Here is a 26,582-nt window from a genome sequence, read left to right on the forward strand (position 1 = left end):
GGGTCTTATGGGCGGTTTACGATGTAAAATAAAAATCATTAAAACATTTCGAGCCGTCGATAAATCAAATAATGACTCTGGGAAAATATATAAAAATAATGTGATTGAAGATGGCTAAGACACGTCTCCATCATCATTTCATGTTTTTTTTTCATTTCCTTACAATATAAACTGATATTATAAATGGGACAGAGTGTTTGTTTGTTTGTCCTTTCTTTACACCCTAACTTAACAACCACAACACTTGATTTTTGGAATGGATTTAGTTAAAATTACGTAGAGTAACAACGGCTTCTTTTGGTCCTGGAAAAACATCTAATTTCCAAGGATGTTTCACAGGAATATTCGTATTTTAACACCAAAAATCGTCCTTTCTACAAGACTTATTCACCGCGGGCCACTGCGGAGCGCAGCTAGTAGTTAGACGATCCAAGTTCGATTTCCGATGCGTAATTGAGGAAAATACAATTGATAATTTTTAGGTAACGGCGTTATAAAAAGGAGGTAAGTAAAAAAGGAAGTTGTTTTGTTCTAATACGGATAAACGCGTCTTGGGTCAGACTACAAAAATATTCCGAAACTGAGAAAACCAAAAAACATATTGTAGTTATAGGTATAACTTTGGAATTATAGGTGTTAACTTTTTGAAATTCTTATTAATCAATCTAGTACTTTAAATAGATACTTGATAGGTTTGCGCTTGAAGACTATTTTGCGAGATGGAAAGCAATAATGTAGTCATAGTTGAGGCGCGATAGACTAGAAAATGCCTATTCACTTTTGCCTCGAAATCATTCTGGTTGTAAGTAGCAGGAAATACGTTTAAAAGCGATAAGGTAAGTCCACACGTTCAAATGCGTAATTAGATTTTCCTGGATTACTTGGCGCAAAATTTAATTTAGTAATGGACTGACGTCAAACACATTCCAATTCGGTTGAGACAATTTAAGGAAGTACTGAAATAATCCATATGCAGTGTCCTTTTAAATACTAATTTGGAAGTACGACAAAGTAGTACTTTAACAACGTTTTTTTGAAAGTAATAGTGACGGATTATGCAAGCAGGAGAATCTGTAAGGTGTAATTTATAACTCTAATTAATATCTTATAACTGTAATTCATACCTTTACTTTATCATTTGATTTTGGATAATATTGATGAAAGTTAGGTTAGGTTAGGTGGGTTAAATAAATCGTGATACTTTTTATTGCGAAATTAAGGAAATTAATTTACTTCTTTTCAGCCATGATTTTAAATCCGCCTGCTGTCTATTAAAGCCTTAAGATTTTCCTTGGCAGGAGGTTAAATTCTTATATTGCTCGCCACGCACAAGTGTATGTGAACGTAATCTTTGTTCCGAGGCAATACGATTAAGTTAAGTATGGGTATTATCGTCACGTCGCACGCTGATAGCTCTTTAATACGCTAAAAGCTCAGTTGGAGCTAAATGAGATATCTCGCATGCAAACGATGCCCGTAATCTAAACAAGATCTGCGAGGATGTCTTTGAAAGTTCCATATTTGCAATATTATAAATTGCATTCGATATTATACGCTTTTATGAGATTCTGTACGGTGTACATACAATACGGTTTGTAGTCTAGGAGATTGAGACTGTTATAGTAGATTGTTCAAAATGAAGGAATATTACGGGTGCCGGGATATATTACAGGCATAACCAGTGGTTTAAAACTTCTCTAACTAACACAGTTTTTTATAAATCAACACTAATTTGATTTTCAATTTTTATATATGTTTATGTGGTGTACAATAAAAGTGTATTCATACATTAAACTCTTTTCAAAAGTTATTTATGCTATTCGGTGTTTTAATCTGTCAAATAGTTATATTATAATTCACCACGAAATAACGGAACCCTCGGCAACTGAGTATGGCTCGCACCTTGTGTTTAATCGTTACATTTGACTTGGGCAAACTTAACAGACGTTCACTTTTTGTTCCCGTCAAACAACTGTATTATGCTACGTTTATTAATAAGGCTCTTCACCCCTTAATACGAAACGTGGCGTAACTACATTTCAACTTACGAGTACATCAACAAATATCACAGCGTGACAAAATAATTCTTGTAATTTCAACTTACGAGTATATCACCTAACAAATATCAGACAGTGACAAAATACAGCATGTTTAATTCGCTTTATTTTAGCGGTGACCAGCGCTTCAGCTAGTCGACCCGGTATGGAATGTCATCTCGTTTTGATATTATCCGTAGTCTGTGTTACCGCAATGTGGCAGTTTACTGTTACTATATCTTGAGAAATAATTGCCACGTAATTATTTACTTCTATTTATATAAAGACGAAGGATTACCTTGACTTCTTGATATTGCCATATTTCTCAACAAAACATATTATAATAGTTAATAAGAAATCAAACAAAATTAACCGCGAAAAATATACTTAGTTACAGTTAATAAATATAAGCTTTTTTTTTTTGTTTACATTATAGCCTTTCTCTAAGTAACTAATTACATTGGTCTAGTATAGCATTAGAGATCGGGTTGAAAGGTTTGATACCTGAGTCGGTCGAAAAATTGTAAAGCAGGTAGATATTCTAAGATCTAGCCTGGGGTTAGGAGTTGTACAATCCAATGCCTCAGGGCGTTCACTAAGCCATTGCGTCGATACCGTTTATGTCTTATTGCGTACGTGTGGCATAATTTATGTCCGTGTGTATAATCGTTTAAGCCCTCCAACCAGTTTGGGAACTTCGTGGGTCTGAGCTCCTCGGCCACAAGGGCCCAGCAGTCTGATGTTAGACTGATGATGATTTTATCTTTATCATCACCTGTCGGGGCTTAGGGAAGCTAGTTATCTGAGGAAATTATCAACAACATCACTTCTTATATTGAGCCGTAAAATGGCGCTGCAATAAGTTCATCTAGGAGCTATTAACTGTACCCCATTTTTATATCTTGTCATAACATGTAATCAATCATTTCACTACCTTTTTAGTTGTGTTTGAAAGGACAGAAAAACTGGACTATGCACCGCTATAACTGTTTTACTGGCTGGCTCCTTCTCTATGTTACTTCGAAATAGCTAAACTAGGGACGAAGGTATATTCGTAACACATAATATCATTTAACTTCTCATTTGCAATTGAAAACACTTTCATTTCATATTGCGTTGATTACGAGACCAACGCGACTATGGTTTCATTAAGTGTTCTCGAGGCACGTAGAGAATGTAGACGATCAAAGTTATTAACAGTACCCTTAGCAAGAGATTCACTTTGTCGTTTTCGAGCATCGAAACACTCTACCTAATGTAACAGATTTTTTTAACGCATTCGATTTGTGACAGGGTCAGCACAAACGTTGTGTCAGCGCTCCTGACAGAACGTTTTTTTTATCCAACAACAAGGTAACCCTTGACTACTATCTCATCTGAAGTTTTCTTAGATGGTAGCGAGCTACAAGCCATAACCCTAATCGGTACGCTACTTTGTACCGGAACGATCAATCGCTTTGCGGCACGTCTTAGTCGGTAGGGTGGTTACCAGCGATAGCCTGAGAGCCGAATGTATAAAGGAAGGTCCCGGCCGACCAAGTACACAGACAAGCCCAGGGGAAAGAAGAAGAAGCCTGAGAGCCTCCCACCAGATAAAAAAGAAGTAGAAAAAGTTCTCTGATATGAAGTTGCTTGTGATAATATTCCTGATATAAAATTAAACTTGTGATGGCCGATTGGCAGAGTGGGCAGGAATCCTGCTTTCCGTGTCTTAGGCTGTGACAGCAAAAAAATTTTTGAGTGATGAACATGAATGTTTTTCAGTATCTGGGTGTTTATCTATACTTTATAAGTACCTAATTAATAATTATGTTTATTATGCATAAGGTGCGATTTAGAATGAAAACAGTAGTGAGATTTTAATAATAATAGCCTATATAATATTAAGCCTATACAGCATTCATGACAGATAAACAGAGTTCACGCCTATATGTTATCATCTATCATAAAGAGGAAAGATTAATTTGTTTGTTTGTTGGTTTGTATCCAATAGACTCCTAAAGTATAGCACTAATTTTTAGCATTTCTTCGCCAAAAGAAAGCCACACGATTACAAAGTAACACAGGCTTTAATTTATTTAAAAATAAATTGGAGATCCTTAAGAAAATTGCAATAATGTAACCCCAATGTAACAAAATTTTATCTATGAAGTTCATTACTTGGCGCGCGCTGAGAAACTATTGATAAAACATTAAAATTATGTACTTTTTGATTAAAGTATTCATTATTACCTACAAATGTGGAGGGAGTGAATCTATTTATCTATCATAGTTAAGTTGCATTAGAAGAGCGGGTTTATTATTATTATTATAAAGTGGGATACATTAGTATCGCAATTATAATTCTTATTGGAATAGATGGTTTTGTCATGGTATTTATGTAGCAAAAAATACTTTTTAACTCATTTCAATCGGACATTCGATTTAGAACGAATTTAGTTTCGTACTAAGGCTACAGTACTAACATTTACGTCCGACTTTATATACCAAATGGTTTTTGATTAAAGACGAAAATAAACCACCCCCCTCTTCCCGCGGGTGTCGTAGTAGGCGACTTAGGGAATACGATGGAAAACAGGCAGCTCAGCATCTTCTGCGCTACTACTACCTCCCTGGTGCAACGGTGAATTTAAGTAGGACGTCCCGGGTTTGATTCCTAGCAGAGGCAATTTGGAAATTTATAATTTCTGAATTTTCTCTGGTCTGGTCTGGCTTTGGCCGTGGCTAGTTACCAGATAGCATGAAATTGAAATGAAACTCCCAAAAAAACACACACCTTCAAATTCTACTAGGCTTTAAAATTAGGATGTATTATTACGTTTGGTGACCAATTAATGGTTTAACGTCTACAAAAATTTATTGGATTTGCATAGGAAAAAAAATTACAATGTCTGAATGAATACATTTTATCAAGTTGGTGTTCTATTTCCAATGCAATCTGATTGTTTTCATTAAAACATTTCATGAGTGTGTTATTGAACATTTTGACCAGGGTAAGCATAAAGAAGTAAAATGTTGCCAGTTATTTGAAAATGTTAGTATAGGCAGCGCTTTTGTGCATGTATGAAGTGCACGCCACTGGACACATGGCGGCATGCTGCAGGATGTGCTCCTTGCATGCACTGTGAAGTGTTGCTCTCTTTATAGCCGATGGTTTTCACTTACAATCAGGTCATTTGCTTGGTCTGAAAATTATAATTATAAAAAACATGTGTCCATAATCAAACCTAAAACATTTTTTTCAACTCTTTGCTATCTAACACAGTTCACTTGTAACCTTTCTTTATGTATATTTAGATTCGCGTCATTCAGCGTCATTGATACTTTATTAATTCTACGCAACGAAATAGTTCTCGTCATTAAAATTAATTGCGTAATTAAATGCCCCAATGTCGCATACAGTAAAAAAAAACGAATGGGTAACATCCTATTAAATGTCCTGTTGAAGTTCAAAGGCCCGCTGTATCGATATACGAGTTTCAAGGCTTAAATCAGGTTCTCAAAAGAACGTGCTGTTTAGCTTTATTTTAGAAACTTAAAAAAAAAACCGTCGTCTTCTTACTCCTTGGGCATGACTCCGTTTTTGGTCGGCCGGAACCTTCCGTTGTACGTAGTGGAACTGGTACCGCCGAGCTCACTCCAGAAGCTTAGCAAGTGGCCAAATGCTTTAGGGACTGATGCTGGGTAACCAACTGCTAGGTAGTCCTCAAAATCTACCACCTCCCTACTGACAAAGACGTGACGCTAAGCGATTTAGCGTTCCCATCTGATGTCACGTAGTAACCGATTGGTTTAGGGGTATGGGTTTAACAACAGCCACAACAGCTATCATCTTAAACTTCATTTTCACTTACCAGGTGAGATTGCAGTCAAGGACTAACTTTTCAAGGCTTTTGTAGTGGAATAAAAAAACCTAATTACGCATCACTAGGACTGGTCACTTGTCACTAGGCTACCCGCACACAGTGAAAATGCAAAATGATGTCAATAATATAGACGTGCGAGCGGGGAGCCTAAAGAGTTCAAAGTTCGAGAAAATAAAAAGTATTCTGTAACACCATTGACGTAAGTATTAACGCCGCAACAAGAACAGCATCAATAGCACTTCAATAACTGTTGCAAAAAAAATAATACCCATCTAGGTAGGTACTTGAATTAAGTGAAAACAGCAACAATGTTATTCATGTTGAACGAATAATTATTTATCAGTTCTCAAGGCTTTTTTAATTACTGATTAGACATTTCCCTGCGCCTTCGCCCTCGTGAGACAAACGCAATTGTGTGCAATGCTCAATGAATCTAAAAATAACATAACGTTAATTTGAAGCTTTTTAAACGACTAACGATTTAAAGTGGATCCGAAAAGTGGTCGCTTAATATGGGCCTCATAAGAAGGCTCAGAGACACTCAGCGGGCGATGGAGAAAGCTATGCTAGGAGTGTCTCTACGTGATCAAATATGTACGGAATGAGAAGATCCGTAAAAGAACTAGAGTTACCGATATAGCTCAGCGGGTCACGAAGCTTGAGTACTGGCAATGCAATGGCAATGGGCGGGCACATAGCTCGAAGAACCTAAGGACGTTGGGGTCTTAAGATGCTGGACCCCGCAACGGTAAACGCAGCGTAGGTCGGCCCCCAGCGAGGTGGACAGACGACATCAGGCGGGTCGCTGGAAACCGCTGGAAGCGAGCGGCCCGGGACCATGGATTTTGGAACTCCCTACAAAAGACCTATGTCCAGCAGTGGAGGTCGATCGGTTGTATAGATGACGATGATGATAAACCCTTAAGTCTTCATTCTATATTCCTTATTTACGTCAGAAGTGATCAAAATAAAAAAAAGTTTATCACAAGCTTGACTGTGACCATAATTATGTCATTAGAGCTTTAACAGTCTCCTTTTCTATGTTTTGAAAAATAGCTTTTTATAATCGAAATTCAGAGAATTTTTAAATTTTGAAACACATATTAAATTAAATAATATATATATAACCCCATTCGGGGATGAGTTGAAATTTGGGCTGAAAATTTCAGCTCAATCCTCCCAGAGTTTGAGATGAGCATTGATAGATCAATCATTCAGACAGTCAGTCAGTCAGCTGTTAAACATACAAATTAAAAGTGTTCTCGATAAAAATATAGGAACACAAAGAAAGGCCAGCATAGTATAGTAATTTAAACGAACCACTTGCACTGCAACTACTCAATTAAAATGTATAGAAAATCAACCTCCTTAACACTTATTTATTTAGGTCATATTTAATAAATCTTGAATGTATATTAATTTAAAGCCGATATTTGACTTCTTCATTTTCATCTTATCAAAGCTCGTGGCACCATTTTCAAAATAGAGCCTATAACTCGAAATATAATTTGGAGATCATGCCATTTCATCAAAGCTAAACTCACGTCGTTTTTTGGGCCAATGGAGTCATCAGCCCGGGAAAAAAGAAAAGTTACAATAAATAAGATACATAGTGGTGTAAATAATACTCAATATTTTAATCTAATAGTTTTGCATTCAAAAAAATCTCAGGTTTCTTACCTAAGCTTTTATCTCACACAGCCGTTCAAACGAAGTTTCATGTTTTCTGTTTCAAGTAAAACAAACTTCCATAAACTACGAAACTAAAGCATTGTTCGGTTCAGCACTTTATATTGTTAGACAATTCCCACTAAAAAGTTTTTATTTGGTTAAGTAAAAGTTTCTTGTTTTAAAATGCAAGTAGAAAAGCTTCTTGTTTTAGACAGTTAAGACATCATTGAATTAATTAATCATATAATATCAATTTCACGCCAGAGCGGAGAGACAACACAGTTTTTATTTGTCGTACCAATAACGGTTTTGGAAAAACCTAGTAGGTAGTTAAATTCACGGAATTCAATTTAATATGTATTTAGAATTTAGAATTTTCGTTAAAATTATGATTATTAATTATCAATCTGCAGTTTTTTTTCTATTTAGTAGACTCAATGTTAACATTTACCCATTGGTTTATTTAATAAACAACTACTCATAAAAGTACTTAAGGAAGTTTATATTATAACTTATGAACATTACGGTTAAGTGTGAGACGACGTTGCGTCACATAAAATGGGCTTTCGGCGGTCAACTTAAAGTGACATCACTTTTTCATTACATTTTCTTCCAAACTTTTATGGAATTTACAAAATAAGTTATCAAATTAACTATTTTATACGAACTGATAACCGCCACTTAGGTATATCTCCATTTCATAGCGTTTTCCCAAAATGTTTTCGTATGTAGTGATTACTTCAGCCCCTAAAACTTTCTATCCTAACAGTCATACAACAATCTTACACTAACTAAACATTAAATATATGAAGATGTTTACAGCGAATAAAGATACCTATGATTTTTAACCATATTTCTGACTTTATATCTCAGAATCTCTCTGCTCAGAACAAAAAGAGTTAGCCTCCATACACAATTAGGTCAAATTTTCTAATCTAGACAGCCAAAAATTTAAAACCTCCACCGCATAATACTAGTATATGCAGTGCAGTTTTATTAGCCATATAAAATGTATATGAAATAAAAATTACTAGGTATTTAAGTAGGGATAACTGATTATGTTGTATCTAATAAGAAAGCACGGCCGCGCAACATTTTTAGGTCTCATTTAAGTTTGCAAAGTTCTAAAATCGAATCAAGTCATGTCACGACCTTAAGAAGCGTTATTCTAGGATTAACATAATAAAAGCTTCCTCATAGTAGGTACCAACCGCACGATCGTAACCCCTTAAAAATTGTCGCTGCAGTAGGTACCTATAATATGTAAGTTTTACAAAGCTAAGGTCCTTTGACCGTGAAAACTTATTGTGTTTTCATCTAAATACGTGAGTTTATTGTACTACATATATAATTTTTTTTTTTAATGAATATCACGTTTGTTTTAACTGCGCGAGTGGAAGCATATTCGTTATTCAAAGGCGGATTTAAGGAATGGTAGTCGTGAAGAACTTGATGTTATTTTAATTTTTTTCCTAAAGATACCTTTATTATGCTGTGGGTTAAAATAAGTGTATATTTATATACCCGTCGTTGTGATTCAGTATTCTACCCACTGTGAAAATTGTGACTGCTATTTTGCTGTATAACACAAAAAGTCAATCGTCTTTTGGGCGCCCTAGTGGATTAACAACGTTTTTCCATTATCACAGCCCTTAAACATTTATCTCACGGGATATTTCGGATATGTTGCTCATTTTTCTAAAATTAATCATACAATCGTTGTGGCCTAATTCCATTGTGAATTAGGTTACAACGATCGCACTGACTGTGTGGGCTGTAGTCTTAAAAGTCAGAATTCACGGCTTCGATCCCCGACGAGGGCAATTTGAAAAAAACATTAATAATCGTATATTATTTAGCGCTCCAGTAGGATGGCGTGTAGAATCGATACAAATTCGAAGAAAATTACAATAACAGTAAAATTATACCTACTTATACATAAATATATATTTTTATATAGATAAGTTACATACGATACACTCCTTCATGACGATGGATCTGGGATCCTTAGGTTAAGAGGTCATTAGTAGGGACTAGAGGCCCTAGTATATCGATGCAGTCGAACAATGACAAAAACAAAATGGGCCCTTGCTCGTTAAACACTGGCTATCCTACACTGAAATAATTTTTCAAATCAGATTAGTAGTTTCTGAGATTAGCGCGTTCAAGCAAACAAACAAACTGTAGCTTTATATATCAGGATAAGATTCATAGTGGCAGCTTTCAAGATTTGTAGCCGCCACAATACATTCGCTCAGTATTTTAGTAAGCTATATTAAGTAACCGCGCGCTCGTTGAAGAGACGCCATTGAAGCTGTCGCAGGGCCCACTTGGACGAGGATCGCCACCAATAGAGTGCAGTGGGGCAAGATGGAGGAGGCCTTTACCCGCAGATGTGTACCCAATTAACCTTAATGCATGTTTATTATTTGTATTTTCATTTTTCATTTTATTTATTTATTTTTTGTAATTCGATGTTTAATATGTTACTTGGGATTGAATGGCTTATTTTTTTATTTATATTCAGTAAAAATGATACATTTAATATACAGTCGTTTTAATACTACTCAGTTTTTTTGGGAAAATACGGTAGATACTGATGCAGATGTAGGTATATTGGATTATTCGCAGATTATTTTTCTTTCACAAACAATCTCTTTGTAGTTCTTTCTTATAAGTGTCTAGAAGTGAATGCACCCTCAGCCTCATTTCTTTGCAGTAACTATTGCACTGAAACTAAATGCAAAGGCCAAATTTCATCGCCTTTCGGTCCCCGGCGAAATGACAACAGTTTTCCATTAAGTACACGCGAACTTTAACGAAAAGCTCTGTTCCGACCACAGTTTTGGAAAGAGAAGGTTAAAACACTCATTTTCTAAGAAACAAATAGTTCTCTTTGCGATATTTTGTAGACATGTGCCAACTAATCTGTAAAACTGTAACACTATGTATTATAAAAGTGACGTTTGGCAGGGGGTTTGACAACAAAGATCGCGAGATTAACGCCTGTCGCAAGCCTGTTGTGAGATACGTAAGCACCCTGCCGGTAATTGAACTCCAGATCTCGTGATACAAAGTCAAAGATGCTAACCACGAGATCAACGAGGCTGTCGTGGTCAAACGCTACTCTATAATAAATAAATGCAACCATTACGGAGGTTGTAGAGGTTTGTATTAGCTCGTAGCAACTACGTACTTAGTTTGTCAATATTTTTACATCTATAATCAACTGTAGTGTGATAACTATACATTCATATTCAATTAACACCGCATTCACTAAAGGCACTCGTATTTTACGTCTTGGTTACGTCTTGGTGACGTATGGAGTTTGTTTAAATGTAAATTAAACGTATAGTCGACCTGCAAGAATGGAGTGCTAGCGGAATGAACTAGAAAACAGTTCAGGAATAATAAATTAATAAACAAGTTCCAGAATAAATCGGGAACACGAATATCATTGATTAAAGCAATCATGTCGTCGGACAACTTTTAACACCCTTTTTACGAATTTATAATGCCAAACTTGATTTACCAGTCAACGCTAGTGAAATGCTAATTAATTATTAATACAGCATTGATTTTCAATCACATATGTGCGTATGTGAGATAGACAGGAAAAATGGACCAAAGTCGTCACAAACTGGTACCCACGAGATGGAAAGAGAAATAGAGGCCGACCATATAGGAGGTGGGAAGACGACATTAAACAGACCGCGGGACCTAACTGGCGCAGAGTAGCGCACGACAGGAAGCAGTGGCGAGAGCTAGAGGAGGCCTTTGCCAACAGGCAATCCGAAACTCGGGACATAATTAATTAATAATTTAAGTACATAATTTGAATTCAATATTAATGATAATATAATACCTAACCTAACAATTCAATATATTAATGTTTATTAAATTTAAAAGTATAAATGTTTATTAGTGTGTATGAAATGACGTTTTGGAATTAAAGGCTATTTTATTTTATTTTATTTTATTTTATGTGCGTATTTAGATATAGTAACAATAATAATGTAACGTATTTCTGCCTGTCAACAGAGTACATCCAACCCGGAAGTATCAAACATGGAATTCTAAGCCTGGATCCCCACTCTTTACGATAGCCCAGTATTTAGGACTTCGACTTTACTTTCGGGTAGCCGAGTTTGAATCCCGGCACGCACCTCTAACTTTACTAAGTTAATTACGTACGTTTTATGTAATTAAAAAAACACAAAAATTTGTTTATCTATGATCAGATTACTTTGGATGGGTAACCTCAGAGACGATGGCGTCAGTAAACGTTTAAATGCGTTCCATCCACCAGGCCCAACTCCGAAACTAAAGCTACGTTATATTATGTTCCAAAAACAAGTTGATGTATGAATAAAGTAAACAATTATTTCTTGCAGGACGCAAGAGACATGATAGAAAATATCACTTGCTTTATACATGTCTGTGAGTTTCCATAATGTTCTCAAATGCGCTGTAGTCCACTGATTCGCACTGGGCTAACATGGACTACGGACTTAACCCCTTCTCATTATGGGAGGAGACCCGTGAACCATGAATGGGCCAGTGTAATCATGATATTTTCTATATATAACTGTTAGAATAACTTTTGCACAAAGCCCATCTCATAAACGCATCCATTATAGGTGATTCAATAGTTTTTTCTTATAGAAATATAACAAGGTTCAAAAACCTGCACTTACCGTATCAAGTTTCCAAATCGGTAAGATGTATAGAAAGATATCTACTCATCACTTCTTATCATCCCGATCATCTAACTAGGCACGTACTAAGTGACTATCATCATACCATTTAAATCTATGCCGAGGACTTTATTACTGAGAATGCATTCATTATACAGGCATCTCCCGAGTCCGTAGTTGGATGCGCCCCCTGGTTCACACCTTATTTGTCGCCACCATAGACACAAATAACATAGAACTTATGTAGTAACAACAGAAGCTCGAAATTTAAAAAATAATCTTTTAAAAATACACCTCTACAATGTCAGTCTCTGTCTTCCAAATAGGTACGTGTAAAAAATAATTTGAATCAGATGGGGGGTTTAAATAATTTAAACTATAAACTAGCAGTGGTTTTTGAAAATAAATTTATTTTTTGATTGTTTGGCACACATCCCCAGTTAAGTTCTCACTTGGTCAAGTATGTACCTACTTATGACTAGCGGACCCGCGCGACTTCGTCCGCAAATGAGTCAACTTCTGATCTATCACAGTCTAACTTTAAAGAAACAATTCCGATATACTTACTACATATTTCCGTCTTTGGTGTTTTTTTTTTTATTTTTTGAAATTTTTACCTCTTCGAGCTTTCAAAACTACTGAAAGCGGCGATAGACTAGTGGTTGGGACTTCAGCCTCAGCTACGAGAGGGTGGCGAGTTGGAGTCCCGGTACACACCTTTAACATTTCAAGTTATGTGCGTTTTAAGCAATTTCTAGGGGAAACCTGCATGCCTGAGAGATATCCATAATGTTCTCAAAGGTGTGAGGAGTTCACCAATCCGCACGTGCCTGTATTGGAGCATACAAAAGCAAATAAGGAGTCAAGTTACAACGATCTTTTCAAATGAGAGTCTAACATACCTCATTTTTAACATCAAGAGTTAACTTAAAAAATACGTATAATCTACGGTATTTTTTCTACCTACTATCTTTCATTAAAGGAATGCGCCGACGAGGCGGCGACGGTAATGCAATATTCTATCACTCTAGTCTGTGATTATAAAAAATAAACAAACGCCCACATACTCCTGCATTCCTGGTAGGCACTGGTATGGAAATAAAAACCATGTAGGATGCAATAAGAAGTTAATCAGTGAGTTATTTCGATCGGCTTTGATCGAGAGACAGCAATGACCACAACACAAATAATCATTGGTTTATACCAAAGTTATTTAGTTAAAATCTTACATTGACTTCTAAATAGTTTAGGAGGTAGGTACATTTTAATAGATTTTCTCTCTATATCTATTATAATTAAAGTCATCATCATGATCATATCAACCCATTAACGGCCCACAACAGGGCATGGGTCTCCTCCCACACTGAGAAAGGGTTAAGGCCTTAGTAAACCACGCTAGCTTAGTACCGATTGGTGGATTTCACACACCTTTGAGAACATTATGGAGAACTCTCCAGTATGTTTTCCTTCACCGTTGAAGCAAGTGATATTTTAATTCGAAATCTGGGAAACCCAACCCGAAACCCACTGGGATATCACCGCTTCATAATGTATGTGCAAGCAAGAAATTTAAAATTGTAAATCATCATCATCATTCTCAAAATATGTCCTGATGACCTGTAGGGGAAACCTAATAGATTGACTCTGGTTCCAAGAATACTTTCATGGGATACAATAAGCGTTGAGACATTAGCCTCATCTTATATCAGAGTCACGGCGTCAAGACCAGAAGCCACAGTTAAGATGTCTGAATCCGAAAATCAGCGTAAGCATGCCTCTCAGTAGGTATGTCTTGAAGTGACAGACAGACTAGATCAGTTTTGCGCACAGGATCAGCAAAGCTTTTTAGCACCGCTCGAAATGAAGCCGGCATTCCTGGCACCATTTCAAGCGGGTGAGACTGAGGAATTAAGGGTATGTTTTATGATTTTCAATAACAAAAAAAAAAGCCCCGAATCTAATTTGCGAAAAGACAACTCTCAAGTATTCACATTTATTTCATATGATAATATCCGTGAATCTAAGATTCTTAGCAAATATATTTTGAAAAACTTGAATTGATTCATGACCAGGGCAGCAAATGTTGCACATCTAACACATATATGGTAAGAATAATTTCCGGAAGAATGTAATTAGATTTTAATGAAGCTATGGCATTTATACTCTTTGGAGTGAGACAAATAAACCATTGTTTGAGTCGCACTAAGCTATGATAATAATAATAGTCCGTTGTCACTGTAAAGTATCTCAAGATATTATTTATCACTTTATAATGAACGGGAGATAAAGAACGCCAGTCATTCATAAGTTCTTTTATAGGAGCCCGCCGCGGGCGTTCTGAGGCGTCATAAAAAGAGGGCGAGAGCCCCTTCAAGTTACGGTTAAAAACTTGGCTGTACCTGGCCATACTTCACGGTTTTTCGTGAGAAATGTTACCCATTATGCATTCATGAAAGTGTGCATTCATTTCTTAGATCACCAGTATTACCCACACGAACAGGCTTGCTTGCCACGTTGATGCAGCGACGAATTATTTTTATTTTGTTTAATATATTTATAGTATACTAGCTGGTGCCCGCGACTTCGACGTACTTTAATCATGTAGCACATAATTTTTATGTAACGTCAATAGTTATGTATCTCAGCGCACGAAAAGTAATGTGAATGTTATATGCAAAAATTTGGAACTTTGGGTTATATTATTGTAGTTTTCTTAAGGATTACCTATTTTTTTTTTACTTATAGCCTATGTTACTTCGCGATAGTTAAAATCAGTCAAGTACTTTAGAAGTCTATTGGGCACAAAGAAACAAACAAAAAAATTACAACGTCAAAAATAATTCTTGGAGGGAGACTCACATAAAAACAAATGGGATCCAAAATTATATTACATATTTCTATTTATTATTCTTTCTTTATATTTAGTATGAAGATATTTATCTAAATAAAAATAACCTTACAGGTATCGTATCCATCTTGTTTTAATCATAATCATACAATTATCGTTTCCCTTCCCAGAATTTTGGAAGTAACTACGGATGAATGGAACTGTAATTGCTTACTGTTTTTTCTATATTCCCTTTACTCATCGCCGACACCTGTTTATCGGCACGTTAAAGACCTCTTAACGTCTCATTACAGTACATTGTTTCAAGCTTACAATGAGAAGGTAGAGTACAAGTATTTTTGATAATTACTGACGGCCTCTTAAAGATTAAGAGATAACTTTTATGTCTGTATTTAAGGCTATAAAACTTGTATTTTTTTTGCTCTGTTGTCTGTATAAAGCTGTGGTTTATGCGTATTAGTAGAATAGTTTCGACTTAAAAACCCTATGTCTGTCTATACTTATTACTATTATAAAAATAAAAGATTTTTATGTTTGTTTGCACCCTATAGTATTAGACTGATTTTAACTACTTTTGTTAATAATTAAAGATTACAGATTCAATACTAAATTAAGGGTTAAGAAAATTGCGATGGTGTAACCAAGCAAAGTAAAAATGTTGTCTTTAAAATGCATTACTTAGCGTGCGCTGAGAAACTTTTGATGATACGTAAAAATTTTGTATCACATGATTAAAGTTCTCATTATTACCTACAAGAAACAAGAAATCCGGAAGAGAATATATCTAAATATAATAGTTAAGTCGCAATAGCAACTCTTGGGGCTAATATTTTATAAGAAACAAAATTAGTATTCATTAGTAACGCAATATTAATTTTATTCAAATAAATAGTTTTGTCATCCAAATTATTATTTACATTGCAGTAAAATACTTTTTAATTTAATCCAATCGGACAAGTAATGAAAAAGTAATCGCAAGTAAAAAAATGTAAGGACTACAACTAAACATAACAGTTATTTTTAGAGATACAATTTAAAATGACACCCGATTATTTTTTTACAATTATAGGCACCATAAAATATGCTTTAAAAACAAAACAAAACGCGGATGAAGAAACGTAGTTTTGCAATACGTTCAAATGAAAACATTGAAATTAGCCTCATTCAACTGATAAATCAGAACCATTCCATACAACATTTTTTTTAAGTAGTGTGACCTACCTTGGTCATTGTACTACTGAGTGCTGCACAATTGCTCTGTAGTACTAGTTTCTGAATTTCATATCAAATTTTTCATAAAACTCAGAAGTTTCCATTTCTGAAATCGATAATTTTAAATACTTATTGTTTTTTTTTAATTCTATTTTATGTACAGCAGGAAATGGAACCGGGCTTTTCCAAGAATTTTGGATATTACCTAATAAACTCATGAATTTTAAAGAAAGTCGTAACCTTAACTTATCGTTCATTAAAATCTATTAAGCATGCTTGAAATTACGTTGTAATTACAAGGGTTCAGACAAATGAGACACCGAAAATCATCCTTCTAAATCGAATTATAAATGTCAATTAAAATAAAAGCATTTATGTGAACAGTTATAAATAATTATAATATATTTTTTTTTATTAATCGTTAATAACAATTATTATTATTATCTTTTAATAGTTTCCTATTCGCGTCAATTCCTAGATAATAATTATTCTATTCAATCTGATATTTATAATTCATATACCTACTACGACAACGCACACATCGCCATCTAGCCCCAAAGTAAGCGCAGCTTGTGTTATGGGTACTGAGATGTCTGATGAATATTTTTATGAATAATATACATAAATAATTATAATATACATATAAACACCCAGACACTGAAAAACATTTATGCTCATCACACAAACATTTCCCTGTTGTTAGAATCGAACCCACGGCCTTGGACTCAGAAAGCAGGATCGCTGCAAACTGCGCCAATCGGCCGTCAAATAAAGTGATCGTTTATTATGATTCATAAATGGAATGGAATGTCTCCTTTACATCCAATGCCTATTTTACAGACTATGTGAAAGACAAGCTCCCTATATAGAAACAAGATGATAGGTAAACCTACATTTACGGGCTACAGCTATCAATAACAAAAACTTTGACATCCATAGGATACCTACTCTCTTACTATCCATGTCCACACTAATTGAATGCAAAAGTGTAAGTATTTATATTTAACAGAATCCAAAAAAAGAAGAAAGTTCCAAATTCGTTTTTGTTATTTTAAATTTTTGTTACCTAAGGGCTCCGTCATTTATTATCCAATATTTTTTATCGATTGAAATGGTATATATACTCTGCCACCATTGTCACCAAGCCTAGATCTATTGGAACTCTCCAAAAATGTTGTACAGAGTATTTATTTCTTGCTTTTTTGTTGTTAAAAAAGATGTTTTTAAGTAAAAAAAAAAATCGCTTTTTAAAAAGTAGTTTTGGAATTATTAAAGTTTACATTTAGCTATTATAACAATAGCTAAATGCACATAAACTGCAAATAAACCTTTACAAGATATTGGTTTCCCCAAGGCCGTGGTGTTAATAGTAGAGGAGTTCTCGCACTTCACCAAGAGATGTTTTTATTGTGACGAGCCTAAATAGCTTAGCAGCCATATACCATAATGGAAGCGCAAACCGTGTAAAACTAATTATTGTATAGCTCCGCTGGCCATCGATGGTCTGCATCATCAGTTCTAATTTACCATATGATACTTTTCGAAAGAAGATACACAAGTTCCTTTAAAAATACTAAAACTGCTATAGGTGTGCCTATTATATTTGAAAAGTTCCCTCGATATCTCCCGGATCCCTCCAATAAATCTTCACCAAATTGAAATGGGACTACTTCAGTATGGCTAGCAGGAGACAATTATATCCATGGGGAAAGGATAAAAAATTACCTTCTCCCACAGCTTTATTAACTCTCAGAGCACTAGCCCACAAGTGGTAATAATATCCAAATGATATATGTGTATTAATAGTGTATTGATAGTATAGATATCTTCAGCGATAACATACCTAGTATTAAGCTTAACACGTTGACTGCTGCCTAACATTAACAAATACGGTACACGAGTGCGGCAGGATTACACGCTAGGCGTGTTTTCAGCACTGGTGAAGCGTATTCGAAACAGGCGCTACGAGCATGCGGCCCCACACGCCTGGCGTGTTTAAACTTATCGCGACAGCTATGCGGCCTTTACGCAACAGGTGTGTTATTACATCACTCGTATTTTCTCATTTATTTATTGAACAACATGAAAACCCAACACTTGTCGCATTTGAATAGCAATTTGTATTTTTTTGTTGGATAAAATAGAATAAAACTTTAATGTAGTCAACACAGATTTTCTTTTTTTCAAAATTAATCATTTTCTAAAGAGCTTTAAATATAGTGGCTTTACATCTGGTAGGTACACTATTTTACTATATTCAAAATCGCGGCAACGTCAACCTGTGTGTAACTTGTGAATGTCATTTAGGAATCATGATAAATAAATAAGTAAAAAAACAGTATTAAATACCTACTTACATACGAATGCGGATTGCCGACAAAGAAGCAAATTTTAAAATAATATGCATTTTAAATATAATAATCCTTCCAGTAAATATACAGAACCATTGTTAAATTTACTTTTAAATTCGAAACAATAGTAACTCATTCCTGAGTAGTTTATTGGTACCGCTGGCCGCACCGATAACGTTTATTTAAGAAGATAAGAAAAAATAAGGATGCGGATGCATCGTTTTGTAATTCTGTCGGTATAATGGAATGCAAACCGATATTTATAAAATAAATTATTGACGATACCGATACCAATGAAAATAGTGCAGGCGAACTCAGGCGTACAAATATTAAAAAATATACAAATAGACGTCAAACTTATGTTGCGGATACCTTTATTGCAGAAAAACATTGTAGAGTATGCTAAAATATAGGACGACGATCCTATATCGATATCAATATCTATTTCGCGTCCCTATAAAATATTTTAAAACAATGCAATTATCTAGGTGGGTATTATTTAGTGATCGATGGTATTATACTATTGTTGCAAATATTTGGTCGAAAACATGTTTTTTATATGAACTTGTTAGTTATACGTGTGATGGTCGATTCTCTCGATGGCATGGGAATTATTAACAAAAACACTCATGTATAATGATTAGATAACTCACAAAACAACGAATTTTAAGTAGGTATACTGTCTAATATGTAATAAAACGTAATTGCGTTAACGTTTAACTAATATTTAATAAAACGTACTTGCGGTAACGTATAACACACTTGTTGCGTAAAGGCCGCTCTAACAGTATATTTAAACAACACAGCGTTTGTGTTTGCCGCACTCGCAGAACGCCGAAAAAACACGCCCAGCGTGTTCGGCCGCATCCTTGTAGGTACATTTACTTTAACACGCCTAGCGTGTTCGAGCCGCACACGCGTTACGTAGTTATCAAACACAAACGTTGTGTTTTCAGCAGCCAACGTGTTAAGTTAAGAAAAGGGTTATGGCTTAGGTAATTTTATTTCCACAATATTTTGTTTTTCTTTTCTTAGTAATTTATATATTTTTTTTTGTTATATTATTCTAAATTAGTTTTTCTAGCTGTTTGCAGAAGCCTTATGTACCCAACGGATTTGCATGCTATGTTCGCATCGAGAAGGCACAATTGTATACACATGCCAAATGTCCTATAGTTAATATTAGAGTGAGCAAAAATTAATAAACGGGGGTAAACTTCAGGGAATATAATCGGGGATATAATTTTTATCTCCCGCCCGTGCTAGCTTTGCAGAAGTATAACGTACCAAACAAGAAAAGAATCATGAAAATCGGCTCATAATTAGCGGAGAAAAAATGTAATTGAGAACCACCGTCTTTTTTTAAGTCGGTTGTAAAACCGAAAGAACCGTAAAAAAAAAATTTTGGTCGTAACATAATATCTATAGAGCTGAAAGCAAATTTTTCAATATAACTATATAATCAGTGTATTTCTTACTAAATATCTTTTCTAGTACTATATAGGTAAGTAGGTTTTACGGAGGTATTTTACAATTTCTTGGTCTGTGACATCGCAGCGCCTTTATTTCGATATGAAACATCAATTCGTTCGTCAAACATTGAATATGTACATAAGAGATGTGCAGTCACTTATTCATATTGACTTTACAAGTCCTTGCGAATGGTGCGGATAAGCAAAAAAGTTTACCCGGCCATTGCCTTTTAAGCCGAGCTAATGTTTTACCTATGTCCCTCTTAAATCCATTATTTAACTTTTTTATCTAACGCTGATATGAACATTCTAGAGAGATATTGGATAAATGTAGCCCTTAGCCATTTGAATTTGTGTTTAAACTATATATATATACATATATATATATAGTTTAAACACAACTATATATATATATATATATATATATAGTTTAAACACAATATATATATATATATATATACTAGCTGTTGCCCGCGACTTCGTCTGCGTTTGATTTTGTATTTTTAAAGCATTCAGTATCGCTAAGCCTTAAATTAGTATAGTAGTATTATATATATATATAACATGTGACTGTCAATTAATTATAGAAAAATAATTTGCAATAAATTGAAATTGCGACTATAATTAAAAATCTAAACTATCTCTTAAGTTAGAACAGACTGCTCACGGTGTGCCAATTTAATTTAAAATCGGTTAAGTAGTTTAGGAGCCCATCGCGGACAAACATCGTGACAAGAGATTTATATATATTAAGATATATATATACTACGACAATACACACATCGCCATCTAGCCCCAAAGTAAGCATAGCACGTGTTATGGGTACTAAGATTACTGATGAATAATTATAATATGAATAATATACATAAATACTTATAATATATAGATAAACTGTCACGCAATTCTCTTAGTCCCTTTTCAGATACTGAAAGATTAGCTTTTCGAAGTAAAAAGTTGTTTTAGTCACTTTCTTACAATCTTCTGCCTGTCAAAACCTGTCTATGAAAGAGTCATTAAAATCGCTACAGCTTCCGCGATTAGCCCAGACGAACAGACAGTAATCTTAAAAACGTATGTTATGGAGTACCTACTATAGCTCAGAAAACACATGATTCTTCAAAACAATCAGTTATTTCTCAATCATAGACTTTATTATTTTTCCTAGTTTGAGATTTTATTATTGTTCATACTATATATATTTTTAGACGGCCCCTCGCTTCGTTGGCGCAGATGGCAGCGACCCTGCTTTCTGAGTCCAAAGGCTATGGTTCCCACTACTGAAAAATGTTTGTGTGATGCACTTAAATTTTCACTTTCAGGTATTTATTTATACATTCATCGATTTTATGTATACATAACATGAAGATTAGCTTTTCGAAGTAAATAGCACACAAGACTTTAAGTCGGTAGATAGGCATACTATGAACATAAAGCCCCGTCAGGGCATTGCAATACTGTCGAAATGATTTTAAAATTATTCTACAATTATTAATAATTATTCTAAAACCAGTTTTTAATCATAGTCGTAACAATAATACAAAGCCTAGATGGCAATGTGTGTATTGTCGTAGTATGTTTATTAATTTCAATAAGACCAGCTCTCGCTTACATCGTGTAGTTTAATAAGCTAAAAGACCATGGCAAGCAATCTAGAACGAAAAGTAGGACGAAATGGGCATAAATTAATTAATATTATCGCTATGAAGGTCAATTCAATTCCGGATCATAATATGTATGCAAGGAAAGTAAAACATCTTGTACACAATCGAGTGGAATCTCTGCAGTTTCTTTAAAATATCGATATTAACCAAGTTTAATTACAATGTAGAAAGGTTCCTAACCAGAATGCTGACACTGTAAGTCAATGAATTGGATTGAATCAAACACCTTCGTGCATTAACTGTGTTTAAACATTAATTTAGTAGTTGTAAAGCTCTTACTGGCGTGCAAACGTAATGGCGATGGGCGGGTCATGTGGCGCGCTCTAAAGATGACCGGTGGAGCGAGCGTGTCTTGCACTGGTGGCCCCGTGACCAAAGCAGGCCGCGCGGAAGACCGCGCGCTCGTTGGAGAGACGACATTGAAGCTGTCTCAGTGTCCACTTGGACGAGGCTCGCCACTAATAGAGTGCAATGGGGCAAGATGGAGGAGGCCTTTACTCAAAGATGGGTACCCAACTAATGTTTATTTTTTTGTGATTCGATGTTTAATATGTTCATTGGGATTAAATGGCTTATTTATTTATTTATTTTAAAGCTCTTAGATAGAGTTCGTCCGAGAAGCACTACCAACATGCTTGTTTCTGCCACCAAGTAGCATTGCTGTGTTCCGGTCGTGGTTGCCAATTACAGGCACGAGAAGCTAACACCTACGCCTTATCTTGACGAGGTCAATTAAAAAAAGAAACAGAACTTATTACCTATCATCGATGTTTTCATTATAGGTACTTAGTTCTTTGTCTAAGACACTGGTGATACGAAGGTCAATGCGCATTGGTGAGATTCAAACGGTCTTATAAATAAACGTGCCTGTATTGGGCCGTTAATCGATTGAAGATGATGATGATCTTCGGAATAGCAATGCAGTGTTTTATAACACCCTGAAATTTGAAAGGTGCAGTCAGATGCAATGTGTGAAAACATTGCAATTATTCCGACGTTATGCCACGTTTATTTATAAGGAGCAGGAATTTCACGTATCGTCCTATTACAATACTCAGAAAATAATAAAGATATTTTTTAATACTCGGCCGTCACGATCGTAGGTAGACTACGTATGATATGTAAATGTAAGCAACATTTGACTGCTGCTATAGACTCACGAATCTATGCGCTGTGATCTTCTGATATACCTAGTAAGTCTTCGAACAATTTGCGAACGCGTCGTTTTCATACAAAACACATAATTTGTCAACCGCAATTGTATCCTAATTTTGTATGTAGATGACAGGTTGGCATTGGTTAGCAACTTTGAGGGTATTGACTGAATAGGGAAAAGGTATTTAATGCTTATTTTATCAGAGACAAACCTAGCCCCGCGGTTTCTACTATTATAATATAACATATGTATAACCTGCTTCAATAAAATAACTTTTTAACGTAAAATTAATTTTTTAATTCCTTCTTGTAGTTTTTAAGATAAACGTATCCATAGATACATACAAATTTCAGCGTTCATATATTAGTATTATTTATAAATTATTTATACCTAGATACCAACGACTTCCTACTAGTGTTGCCCAAATGCAAGAACAAGACGAGACTTAGCCAGTCTTGGTCTTGGTCTTGCGCCAATACACCTGGTCTTGGTCTTGGTCTTGGTCTTGCGCTCCCAGTCTTGGTCTTGGTCTTGGTCTTGCAGCAAGAGTCTTGCAAGTCTTGCAATTACCTATTAGTCTATTACTATTTATTAAAGTTTACTTTAAATCTTAGAAAAACGTATTAGAATTGGAACATTGTGAGCTTGAATTAACATAGCCATAGTAAAGATCAAGCAGATTAATAAATAACTGAAGATTTGATAAGAAATTCGAAAAATCAACTGACCTATATGTCGTTTTCCATGGAAGTAACTGTTTCTTAATAAACATTTATGATTTATAAGCTTACATTTGCTAAAACATGTAAAAAAACAAATTAATTACAATAACTTGACTGTATTTTAAAGAACAATACTTATCTGTCTAGAAAGAGATTGAACCCTCAACTTATAAGAAATTTAATAAAAGAGTTTTACGATTTATCATTTATTTGAATAAAAAATAAAATACAACACAAATCAACAGCTTTATCATTAGGTTATGATACTTTATATCAATTCTTTTGACCAAGAATTAATACAAAGTAACCATCTGGCTGACTCATCACTTAACCTATTTCTATGTTTTCTAATTACTAATGATGCTTTAGAAAATAACCTCTCAGCAGGTACTGAAGTTGCAGGTATTGAGAGAAAATCACGGGCCATTTTCGATAAAATCGGATACTCTGTCTCATGCGTCCTCCACCAATCTAAAATCACCAATCTGAAACTTATTTATTCTTTGGAACACCTGTAGGTACTCTTAAAATTCGAAATTATTTTGCATGAATAGTGTCAAATGTTATGATTTCGGCGCGGCGGCAACGATTGTTTTAGATTTCAAAAGAAGCCGCCGGCGCGTGTATCATAACCATGTACTTCCGAAAAGCGGCAAATTTCTTTGAGAAGTAAGTACAAAACCTTTGATGCCGCATTATCAAAGTGCCGATGGTTAAAACATAACTATGCATGCACTCAGTTTGATTTTAATAGATATTTTTTTATTCGCTATGTTTATGGTATTAGTCGTAATGCGCATAGGTCCAGTTTTTCATATTCTTTGATATAGTTTTTTGCGTCTCATAGAATTCCTAAGCGTACCTACCTACCTATACACCGAACTGTTACACCTAACTACTCCGTGAAATAGCGCTAAGTCCTAGCTGCAAGACGCAAGAGTCTTGCAGGCTATGTCTTGTTCTTGCTCAAGTCTTGCACGGTCAGTCTTGGTCTTGGTCTTGCTAAAAATACGCGGTCTTGTTCTTGGTCTTGGTCTTGCAAAAACGCAAGAACAAGACCAAGACTGCAAGACCAAGACTGAATTTGGGCAACACTACTTCCTACGCAAAATTAAGTATAAACACTGTGAATATAATAATGCATTAGGTAAAATAGTATAATACCCTTAGTGTGATATCGAAAAGTTAGTCTGCAAAATTTTCGATACAACAATATAAACAAGCTTGGATACTAAATCTATTTGGTGCCCGAACACTTTAACCACTGAAAATTACTAGGTCAAAGTTTCTCGTGCTAGCAATAAAAATGTTGTATATCCACCGAATGGTAATATGTATATCTCTAATAGCGTATAATAGTTCATTGTAGGACTAAAGACTTCTACCAATGTAGTTTACTTACCCTTGACGACATGCTAGTATATTTTTTCTTTTTATGCGAATAAACATATTTATGCCCAGTACGCCATTATATTTAATTACTGCCTCGTTGGTCTAGTGCTGAGCATGTTTGACTACAGAGTGGGCTTGATCCTCGGGTGACGCCGATGAATTTAATTTACTTAAAATTTCTTATTGGGTTTTCCCATTAAGAAATTTTAAGTATGCCTCTGCCCCGCTGCCTCTGAGAGCAGGTTATGGTTTCGGTACTGCGCCTGATCTCTTTCCGATCGTGTCGGATCAAGTCCCATCGGATAATGGAGTAATGGAATAGAGAGCGCACACACTTGTGCACTAAAATAGAGAGAGAGATTCTCTCTGGAGATAGACATAGACCACCATGGCCGCAATCGACACCCGCAGGAAAAGGAAGGGTGGTGAAAACTGTATTTTGATCCGCCACATAACACGGCGTGGTAAGTATAGTACAAGTTTATACAAATTGTAACAGAATTACGAAATAGGTAATATTGTTGGATGCACAAGTATATTTCATAAGGAAATCGCCCTGTATATTAAATCAAAAGAAGCATATTTTTTTTTCCATACAAACGGATTCATAACATTAAAAGTGTTTACAACCCTATTGTAGATAAAAGACCGACACGCGCGTAGTAACTGCGACGCGTACCTAATAAAGTGACAAGAGGCAAATACTTTTATTTTGCATTTGATATTAGAGCTGAATCTGATTTATTTCCGTAAAAACTATGGCAGTGATTTACTCAAAAACTATTAGGTTTTCGGTTGCAAAGATAAGTCCCAAAGATAGTTCATAATGCACCACTAACGCCTGTGAAGTATAATTTCGGTTTTCATTTACACGTTTTATAAAACGCTTTAATAAATTTGAAAACGATCGTAAAATACAAAAAGTTGTGTACACGCAATGCGAAAGACAATGCGTGTCACTAAATGCTCTAATAGGTCCCGATTCCTAGTGTTTGAAAGGAGAAAGACAGAAGGCATGCCTAAAAATTAAGTCGTCTGTAAAACAAACGCAATACCAATTATAATGTATTTATGCAAACATTGCGCATGCGGACGCACTCTACTTTTACAAGTAGATGCCGAACAATCTGAAAATCGACTGTATAATTAATATGGGACTTTTTTCTAAATCAAACGTTAAAGTGTTTTGATTAAGAAAAATTTAACATCAATATCATTATCAACCAACTACCTTACCACTACGAGATGAGGTCTGAAGTGCAAATGTTAAGCCAGTTATCCTACCGGAAACCACGCCCTTTAGCGTGGAACACAGAATTGCAACAGTGCTGCTTGGCGGCAGAAATAAGCATGGCTGTACCTACTTCCCCGGATGAGCTGTCACAAAAAGTTTTACTACTACTACTAAAAATTATAGTTCAGTTGCTACTGAAAATCAGCATAGCAGTACTCCTTGGTACTGCAACACAGAGCTGAGTAGGTAACCCATTTATGTTTG

At 35.1% G+C, this 26,582-nt stretch overlaps 1 protein-coding gene across 3 annotated transcripts in view; it reads right to left on the reverse strand.

Moving 5' to 3' along the window:
• The window catches only part of LOC120637598 (extracellular sulfatase SULF-1 homolog), a 119,832-nt gene that overhangs the window by 90,517 nt on the left and 2,733 nt on the right, over positions 1–26,582 (reverse strand). The gene's annotated exons all lie outside the window — the stretch shown is intronic.

Source organism: Pararge aegeria, chromosome 4 (genome assembly GCF_905163445.1).
Source record: "Pararge aegeria chromosome 4, ilParAegt1.1, whole genome shotgun sequence".
Taxonomy (NCBI): domain Eukaryota; kingdom Metazoa; phylum Arthropoda; class Insecta; order Lepidoptera; family Nymphalidae; genus Pararge; species Pararge aegeria.